The sequence below is a fragment of the Sphaeroforma arctica genome, assembly GCF_001186125.1.
Source record: "Sphaeroforma arctica JP610 unplaced genomic scaffold supercont1.292, whole genome shotgun sequence".
NCBI lineage: Eukaryota > Ichthyosporea > Ichthyophonida > Sphaeroforma > Sphaeroforma arctica.
In genome coordinates, this window is record NW_014040266.1 from 1 (window position 1) to 9,995 (window position 9,995).

The following is a 9,995-nucleotide window of genomic DNA, read 5'->3' on the forward strand; positions in this document are numbered from 1 at the left end:
GTTGCACCTCTGAACCTGTGTTGTTTACCTTTCCACGTAAATCTAAAGTATGTACGATGTGGTTCATATATTTGCATTTGATGGTATCCTTGTGTAAGGTCTATAGTTGTAAATACTGTAGCACCTTCCATCTTTCGCAGTAGCTCGTTAATACGAGGTAGGTGAAAGCTATGAGTCGGCAATAACTTATTTATTAGACTCATATCTAGACATACTCTGATTTTCTTAAATGTTCCGTCAGAATTGTGTTGATCAACCGCCAATAATGCTAAGTTAACTGGCGTTTGTTGGTAATTGATTTCGATTACCCCATCGGATAACCATCTCTCAACTTGAATTTTAATTACAGCTTCGTATCTCCAAGAAACACAGTTTCTTGAAGGGCATTTGAGCTTAATAAAGTCCACCTTGGTTAAGTCAAGGCTGACATATCCGTCGTTAAAACGGAATTTTGCCCAATCTGTGATCTTTATCTTCTTATTTACTAGAATCAGATAAATGATTTTGTCCGCAAAGTCAGGTATTAATGCCTTGACTGTGTCTGACGGGGGCTTATATGGTTTCAGACAGTTATCGTCTGATTGATCCTTTAATGGATCTATGTTATTTGGTAAACCAGTTACAGTTATACCTAGAGTTAGTAAATCGCTCATTCCGACTATAATGTTGTACTTCTGTGACATCTTAACTATCACAGCTTGGGTAGTGATATTTCTATCATCGGCCAGAGAGATTTTAACACCTGTGGCCATGGTATCACACTTAGAAGTTTTGTCATCTGCTAAGATTAGGTGAGTAGTTTGAGTTCGCCTTCCAATGTCTTTCATTAGTGCAAAGCGGTCGGATATACATGAAATTTCTTAACCAGGATCAATCAATGCAAGGACTTTATTTTCATTGTAATATACAGGGATTATTACACGCTCGTCTAAAGAGTCGTTGTATTTTCTTTGTAACGATTGCACCTGGTAGTACTTTCACTCCAACTTAATGTTGGGCGTTTGTCACAAGACTTGGCGTGATAGCCATTGGTCTTCTCACAATTGTCACACTTAGTAAGAAAGTGTGTACAGGTGGGTGCATGTCTGCCATTCCAAAAACCAGTAGGGGTCAATTGGTACATGTCATACCCACACTGTGCGTCGGCACATTTCTTGATTTCCTTAAATGGAGGTTCCTTGTCCTTGGCCTCCGCGCGTGCCCGTTTATTGAATCACGTGGATAGAGTGGAGTCGCGAGCACGTGCATGTTGGGGTCTCTCGTTTGAGGTCTACCTGGATACGTACCCTTGATCGGTCTGCTCCCGCGGTTTCTTAAGAACCGCTTTTCCCTTCGAGGTTACTCGGTGTGCATGGAAAAGGGTGGATACAGTATCATAAAACTGTTCCCAAGTAAGTCGGGATAGATTAAACTTTGTTTCATGTCCCTTGTCTCGAGCCTCAGTAGCGTATTTACGTCGCAACTCGGTGTACAGGCTCTCATGGTCGTTATTCCCTATGTTCTTACAGAACACATGCATAGCCAGGAACTCGTACCATCGCTGCGCCTTGTCCTTGTTATATCTGGACGTTTAAGGTCAGCATCAAGCTTCAGAATATAACTCTGAATCGGAGTATTCTCAACTGGTTCAGTTAAGATTGAACTTAGTCCTGGACTTCGCATGACCTTGCTTAATAAGGACGTAACCAACCAACACACAGCTGGCTAGTCATGACAAGTGTCTAGCTCATGCTGGTGTCGCTGCAGGATCAAGTAAATTGTTCCTGTAGTGGGGAGCGATATCATTTGTCTCCAGCATGACCGTAAACGCATTAAGCGTACGGGTTAGCGTGTCGAGGTCATGGTTGTTTATAAACTCGACCTGCTTACTGTTGGCGTCCCAGTTCGACTTAAGTCGACTGATCAGCCCCTTGTACTTCTGGTTATCGCGGTGGTCTTGCCCACGTTGAACCTGCAGTAGTTGGTCTATCCGCTTTTACTTAATAGCGATTAGATTAACGTAGTAGGTGACGTCGCTAGTGTTGTGTAAGTCATGCGCTAACTCCATCTGTAGAGTATAATCATCTACGGCCTGATTTAGCGCGGTTACCTCTTCAGATTGGAAATCTTCGGCAGGCTGATGAATAGCGTGCCGATCGACTCGATTAAACTCAATGTCGTTGGCGCGCGCCTACGGGCAGCTTTAGTGCCTCGAGAATGTACCCCAAAGTCCTTAATAGAAGACTTACGCTTCTCGTTAATGTGAAGCTCAGGTGGTATAATCACCTATGGGTCTTGATGCATAGGGAGACTATATCCCGTAGACTTTGGTGCATAGCGTGGGGCCTTTTCCAAATGGGGAAGCTCCTGCTGAGTCTTCTTTCTTGTCTCAGGGTTTATAATATCCTCGAGAATAGCAGACTCATGTCCAGGGGATATTCCTGGCGGGAGTAGTGTCTGCTCTTCGGGGTGTAAATCCGCGAAGGCTTTCGGAAAACCTGGTAGTTCGGGCTCATCCGTGACTGACCTTTCCAGTTGACGGGCGGTCCAAGTTTCAAGAGCTTGAGTAGTACAGGAGAAATATGTTCGCGTAAGCGTTTTGCTTTCTCATCTGACTCATAAATCTTCTCTACCTGTTCAATGGTCAGTCGCTTCTTAAGGGCGGCTAACTGATTCTTAAGTTCAGTATTCTGCGATGGTTCAGTGATCTCGGACGTAGATTTGGGTTTGCCACTTGAGCTTGCCTCCTCTTCTGGTTCCGTTATAGGTTCCTTCTGAGATTTGTCTTTGCCCCCTATAATTGGGGACTTTTCTTTCTGAGTTTCGTCAGAAGAATTGGTTGGGGCGCCTTGAGACGTGTCCCTTGTTCCACTTCTTGGCTTCGTAAATGCAAGCTTTGAAGTTGAAGCAATAGTTGGCCCTCGGGCTCTTTCTGTAGGGGTAGTCTCCTTAATCGGAGTGGCTACTTCTTTATCCGAAGCATTGTCCTGTTGACTATAATTGTCGGAGACAAGTGCTTCGGCTACGATGCGGTTAAACGCATCTGCAGCGGCGGCGGTTGCTTCTGCGGCAGCGCTAGCGGCTTCTCTCTCCATTTTCTTCATTTCAGCTCTACGCTTCTTAGAAGGAGTATTGTCTTTCTTGGTCATAATCTTAACTTATGACTGCTAGCTGGTCTCTTAAGGACTAGCTTGGACAAGAAAATTTTGTGGTAGTTAATCTACCTTAACGTTTAAGTAGTCTAAGTAATTAATACCTTTGCTAACTTTAAATGTGTAAGATTCGGTCTATCAGGGCGATATTAACGCCTTAGAGTAATTAAACGCGTAGGTGAAATCTAGGTATCGTGAAATTCAAAGTAAATAAACGAAATGAGACTTTTTAGTAAAGTTAGGTATGCCTCGTGAAAACAGTTATACTCTGAGAGATTGTGAGGTTGAGACATTGCCTATATATAATCCTCTCAGTACTGTTTTCGCCGAAGGGATTTTATTTAGTGTTTCGTTGTCGCTCTATTAGAAACTAGGGTATGTTTCGTTGGGGCGAATCCGAGAGACTCATAAAATCCTATCTTTAGAAAAAAGTAAAATAAAAAATAAAAATACTCTTGATGTCCTTAGTTATTGCATTAACCAATAACTTGCCACTTATCAAGAATTACCGACTTAGCCTTCATCAGACTGGCACATCTGGTTGACTGAACGGAGGATAAACTAGGTAACGTTAATAGTCCATAGAAACCTATATTCGGTTGAGCCCTCTCGCTACCGAAGTATTTAGATATAAATAAATTTGGAAAGTAAATATAGTTCTATTAATAGAGCTAGACCAACTCTTATGTTTGGTATTTTACTGGGGCCTTTTAATGGCCTCGTCCAAATATCTGATATGTAAAGTGGAAAAGGTATTAATTAATAAAACCGTTAAAAACCATTTAGGAAACTTAATTTCCTCGTACTATTAAGAGTACGTTTATAGTTTACGTACTGCTTAAGAGTACGTTTATAACATAGAGTCTAATGTAGAGGCCCGGCTATTACATTAACGGCGGTAAGTATTCTGGCCGTTTCTTTCCTTTAACGAGATCCACGCAAAAGATTATGTTCGTCTCGCAGCAGGCAATGGTCTTCCATTCATTGTCGTACTGCTTTGGTTTACGTGGCATATGTATGTTGGCATAGGCAGTTGGCACATCCCATGCCATCATGGTTTCATCTATGTATACTTTTTCGGATGGGAAAAATACCATTTCCATATTTGTGTTCCAAGCAGGCCATAGAGTACGTATGTAGTACCCTTTGTTGTTCCGTTCCTGGTCAGTTACCGGTTCCTCTCGGAGTGAGAAACACTTTAAGATATACTTGTACCGTATATTTGGCATGTACCGCCACACCTGAGGGAGAGGATCTAAGTGGCACCTCTCCTTCTTCCAAAATTCATCTACGGATGAAGAGTAGTACTTAGCTATTAGAATACGAACAGCGAGCCAGACCATAAACTCGTTGTATTCCAGTTGGGCCTTACCCAGTGAGCGTAGCTTGCTGTTAGTGTTCGGAATTAGGCTAGTTTTTACCCAATGCATAGGAAAGCAGTGCTCAAACATCTCTACATAATTTGCATCTGATGGTAGTCCTTTTAAGTTTAGCTAGAAAATCAGATATACCCATCGATGCACGTTGACAAGCGTTGACGTCTATAAAGTTGTCATCCATTAACACCTCATCAGGTGTTGTGTCATCAGGCAAAAGAATGGTATCTAGGCCGATCTCTCGTGTTACAACTGCGGGCTGTCGACGGCATTCGTCTGCGTTCACTTCTTTTACACTGTTATGTATGATTCGTGAAGTGGGCTGTGTAGAAGTATCCGGAGTTGTAGTGCTCCTCACAGGTGTTGGAGAGGGCACAAAAGTATCAGCCAGTAAAGAAGGGTGAGTAACTTGCACATTATTGTGAACATACCCATGTGGTTTTATATTAACATCGAGGTTCACGCCTGGCTCATTAGCTGTTGCACTCTGTGTATTGGTTGTCGGATCCTGAGTAGCAGAAACGCTGACGCCACCAACTAGGTTTAGAAGTAACTGTATACCGTGTTGTTCATCACTTTGGGAAGATTCAACTGCCAAACGTCTACTATTTGATACACTGGAACCAAGAGTACATGTAGGTGCACTTAAAGTCGTGGTGGTATGTATTGGTTCTGGAACACGGCAGTCATTGTTGTCTGAATCGGGTTGTTTACTTGTATTATTCGTCGGAACATTGATGACAGTGTGATAGCCGGGCCTCCACATTAGACTCTATGTTATAAACGTACTCTTAAGCAGTACGTCCACCTGTACACAAATTCTTACTAAGTGTGACAAGTGTGAGAAGACCAATGGCTATCACGCCAAGTATTGTGACAAAAAGCCCAACATTAAGTTGGAGTGAAAGTACTACTAGGTACAATCGTTACAAAGAAAATACAACGACTCTTTAGACGAGCGTGTAATAATCCCTGTATATTACAATGAAAATAAAGTCCTTGCATTGATTGATCCTGGTTAAGAAATTTCATGTATATCCGACCGCTTTGCACTAATGAAAGACATTGGAAGGCGAACTCAAACTACTCACCTAATCTTAGCAGATGACAAAACTTCTAAGTGTGATACCATGGCCACAGATGTTAAAATCTCCCTGACCGATGTTAGGAGTATCACTACCCAAGCTGTAGTAGTTAAGATGTCACAGAAGTACGACATTATAGTCGGAATGAGCGTTTTACTCACTCCAGGTATAACCGTAACTGGTTTACCAAATAACATAGATCCATTAAAGGATCAATCAGACGATAACTGTCTGAAACCATATAAGCCCCGTCAGACACAGTCAAGGCATTAATACCTGACTTTGCAAACAAAATCATAGATCTGATTCTAGTAAATAAGAAGATAAAGATCACAGATTGGGAAAAAAACCAAGGTGGACTTTACACAGTTGAAGTGTCCAACAAGGAATTATGTATCTTGGAGACACGAAGCTGTGGTAAAAGAACAAGTTGAGAAATGGTTAGCAGATGGAGTGATATAAATTAACTATCGACAGACGCCAGTTAACTTGGCACTGCTAGTTGTAGACCAACATAATTCTGACGGATCATTTAAGAAAGTCAAAGTATGTTTGGATATGAGTCCGATAAATAAATTATTGCCGACTCATAGCTTTCACCTACCTCGTATTAACGAGCTACTGCGAAGGATAGAAAGTGCTACAGTATTTATAACTATAGACCTTACACAAGGATACCATCAAATGCAGATATATGAACCACATCGTAAATACTTTAGTTTTACGTGGAAAGGTAAACAATACAGGTGTAGAGGTGCACCTTTCGGGTTACAATCTTTACCGGCATTCTTCCAACAAGTAATGGAGGAAATGTTTGCAGACATGCCTAACGTGCAAGTCTATATAGATGACATAGTCATCTTTTCTAAGACAAAGGGCGAACACGCCGCATTAGTCAGACGAGTCCTTAAGAGATTCAACGAGCAAAACTTCAAGATTAACGAGAAGAAATGTCACTTCGCAATGAGCGAAATACAGCTCTTAGGCTACCATATATTTGGGGAAGGTATTAGAATCGACCCCGGTAAGGTGGAACACCTGTTAGATTGGCGAACACCAACTACAGGAAGAGATGTGAACAGCATGTGTGGGTTTGTAAACTTCTTTTCAGATGGAGTACCACACTTGGCTGATTACCTTAAACCTTTTGGACACTTAAGATGTCATAAAGGCAAACTAGGAGACTTGTGGACTATAGAGTGTGATGACGCATTTATAGCGCTCAAACACACAGTCCAACAGGCCCCTGTAGTACAAGGACCAGTCGATGGCGTGCCGTTTGAAATAGCAACGGACGCCTCCGACTTAGCCTTAGGAGGAGTATTATATCAGGTTATAGATAACAAACCTAGATATATACAATTCTTTCGTCGAGCGATGAATGCTTCACAGTTGAATTATCCAACTGTGAAGCAAGAGCGACTAGCCATAGTAGCAGCTCTAACACACTTCCGACAGTACTTATACTGAACAGCATTTACGCTGATGTGTGATCAGAAATCTCTTCAATATATGAAAGAGATAAAACCCGACTCACAATTACTGAGTCGCTGGCATGATAATATATCAAAGTTTCATTCTGATATAAAACATCTGCCAGGAATACATAACCATCTACCGGATATGTTATCACGCTTCGTAACGGACTTTAATAAGTCCGTACGTGAGCTACTAGCCACTGACTGGAAATGTAACCCCAGGTGGCTTGAACTGGCTCATAAGATATTTGGGCCACATACCATAGATATATTTGCTGCATATCATAACGCACAACTATCGAATTTCAGGACTTTAAATCATCCTTTGGGAGACGCCTTTCAAATAGACCTCTCCAAACATAATGCGTGGGCTAATCCACCATGGCAGTTAATTGCCCAGCTACTAAATTATGTTCATATACATAAAGCTACCGTCACGTTGTGTTGCCCATTACGGAGTAAAGATCCATGGCTCAATAAATTGATAAGCATGATACAATGCGAGCCAATATATCTAGATAGGGAAGTAGATACTTTCCTATATCATGGTACCCGAGCCGTCCAGATGACGCCCTGGAGACATACTATAACATCAGTCATGTACAGACTGTGATCTCAGCCAGATTAAGCGCTATGGGTTCGCACCGCTTAAGAGTGTGACCGAAGATGTTCCATGACGCAGGGTCATCATTGATCTGGTTGGCCTGCCCACGTCCGAGCACACAGGCGACCGTTACGTATGCCACTTCTTTGATGTGGCGTCACGGTTTAACTTGCTCTATCTATTAAAGGATAAGAATACGCAGACCGTGACAGAATTATGTTGCCAAGTCTTTGCTGACTACGGGTGGCCAGGTATAATGTGCACTGATAACGGTAGTGAGTTTCGCGATGACGTAATGGAATCGCTAGTACTCGTATCAGCCATGTGCCATAAGAGATGTGTGCCATATAAGCCGCAAACGCAAGGGGCGAATGAAACGCGCCATAGAAGACTTAAGTTCTTCTTGCGTACTGCATTAACGGATGATGCAGATGATTGGCCGTACCACCTTAAGTGGGTACAAACACAGATGAACGAGTGTGCTGATCCGGTTACAGGAATTACACCCGCTCACTATTTTTGTGGCAGATATAGTGAGTTACAAATCCCCGTTAACAAGGACGAACCTGATCACCATGAGTTACCATGGTTAGAGAAGGTACACCGTATTTATAGCGTTGTATATCCTTGCTTGCGAGAAATACGCAATATAGCCTTATTAAAAAGGCAAAAGCGTTGGAACACTACCAAGAAGATAGCAGAGTATTAGGTCGGTGACAGAGTTAACATCCGTCAACGTAATTCCGATACTACTGTATTAACATCTAAATGGATAGGACCATATATAATCTCTGTAGCAGACACTAAAAGTGGAACGGGCGAGGTAAACAACCCCGATAGTTCTAGTGCGCTTAATATAGGCACTAGTCGTATTCCGACTACAGAGATTATACTCGCAAGAAGACATGACTCTAATGCCCCTCTTGATCGTTCTGAATTTAAAGACGTTATATGGAGAACGGATAAGGGAAGCTATACATACTATCGTACACGCTTTATAGACGGTACAATCGCTGAGTTGACTTCGGATGCTTTCGATAATCAAGACTATTTAAAAGTCTTTAATCGAAAATGGCGTTAACGCCTGCATAAGTCACAAGCTGAAAAAGATAGCATGTTTCCATCGTCTGAAGGCACGGAAGTTAAAACTTACTCGCCTACAGCATTTATCCCGAGCTCTAATGCTCATCCTTCATATGTGCTTAAGACACTGAAGCGTAAAAAACGTCCAGTCGACCATCACGGACCTACTGGACCTAAGCCCAAAACTCAGAGGGTAACCGAGAACGCTTAACTTCTCCGCCTGAGAAACATTAACTATATGTTATGTGTACAAATAGCGGGTTCCTAATAGTAGTCACACAATTAACGTATATTGTAAACGTATTAACGCATTAACGATTTTACTTGTAATCCTGGAATACGTTTAACGAATTGGACATGAACAAGAATGGCGTAATTCAAAATTCTGAACACGTGACAGTACTCATTAGAGTATGGGACTCTACTGTGGACAATTAGGTGGTTTTCCAAATATAGATTGGGGTTTTTTCCACTGAAATTAAAATTGTACATAATATAGGAATGATACAAATCTGACACCTGAAAATGACACTTTGGGAATCTCTAATTAACGGGAGTACCATGAGAGAGGGTCTCAGGCATGAAATGGTTGTTGGTACAAATCTATGGTATAATTCGATAATAATCTCAGAGCAAAATAATCCACTGAGAAAAGGATAGGATCAGAGTTGTTAGAATTTAGGTCAACCTGGTCTTGATTCCTCCTAGCCAGCCAACTAGATGTGCCCGTCTATGCTTTAAATGGGATGGGGAGCTAGGTACCAAGTGATGGGGTTTAGGTGTAGATATATACTGCACCAGCTTGGTGTTTTGAAATTATTTTTGATTTTTCTTAAGTTGGACTTAGAGCTATTTTATTGGATATTTTGAGTAGATAATTGTTTCGAGGCATGAAATGTAAAATATGCGTCCAATGAAATGATATCTAGTCTTAGTAACTAAAACATAAATAAATCTAGACCGAAGTAGTGAGTGATTAGAGCGGAGCATATAGACAAAAGTCTCGGTCTAAAATCCCCTAATCTTCTGCTCACTACTAAGGGCTGAAGCTAAACTAATTTTTAACATTTTGCATTTTAACGTTTTAATTGGTATCGTATAGTCAGCCTAGAGGAGACCAACTTTTACCTGCTACTTAGTGTTTTCGACCCGTTTTTCCTTTCTCGATTTTTGACCCATAATCAGCTTGAGTGAGCAACTTGCTTCTCATGGGTCTCAAAGCTGCGTGGAGGCTGTGT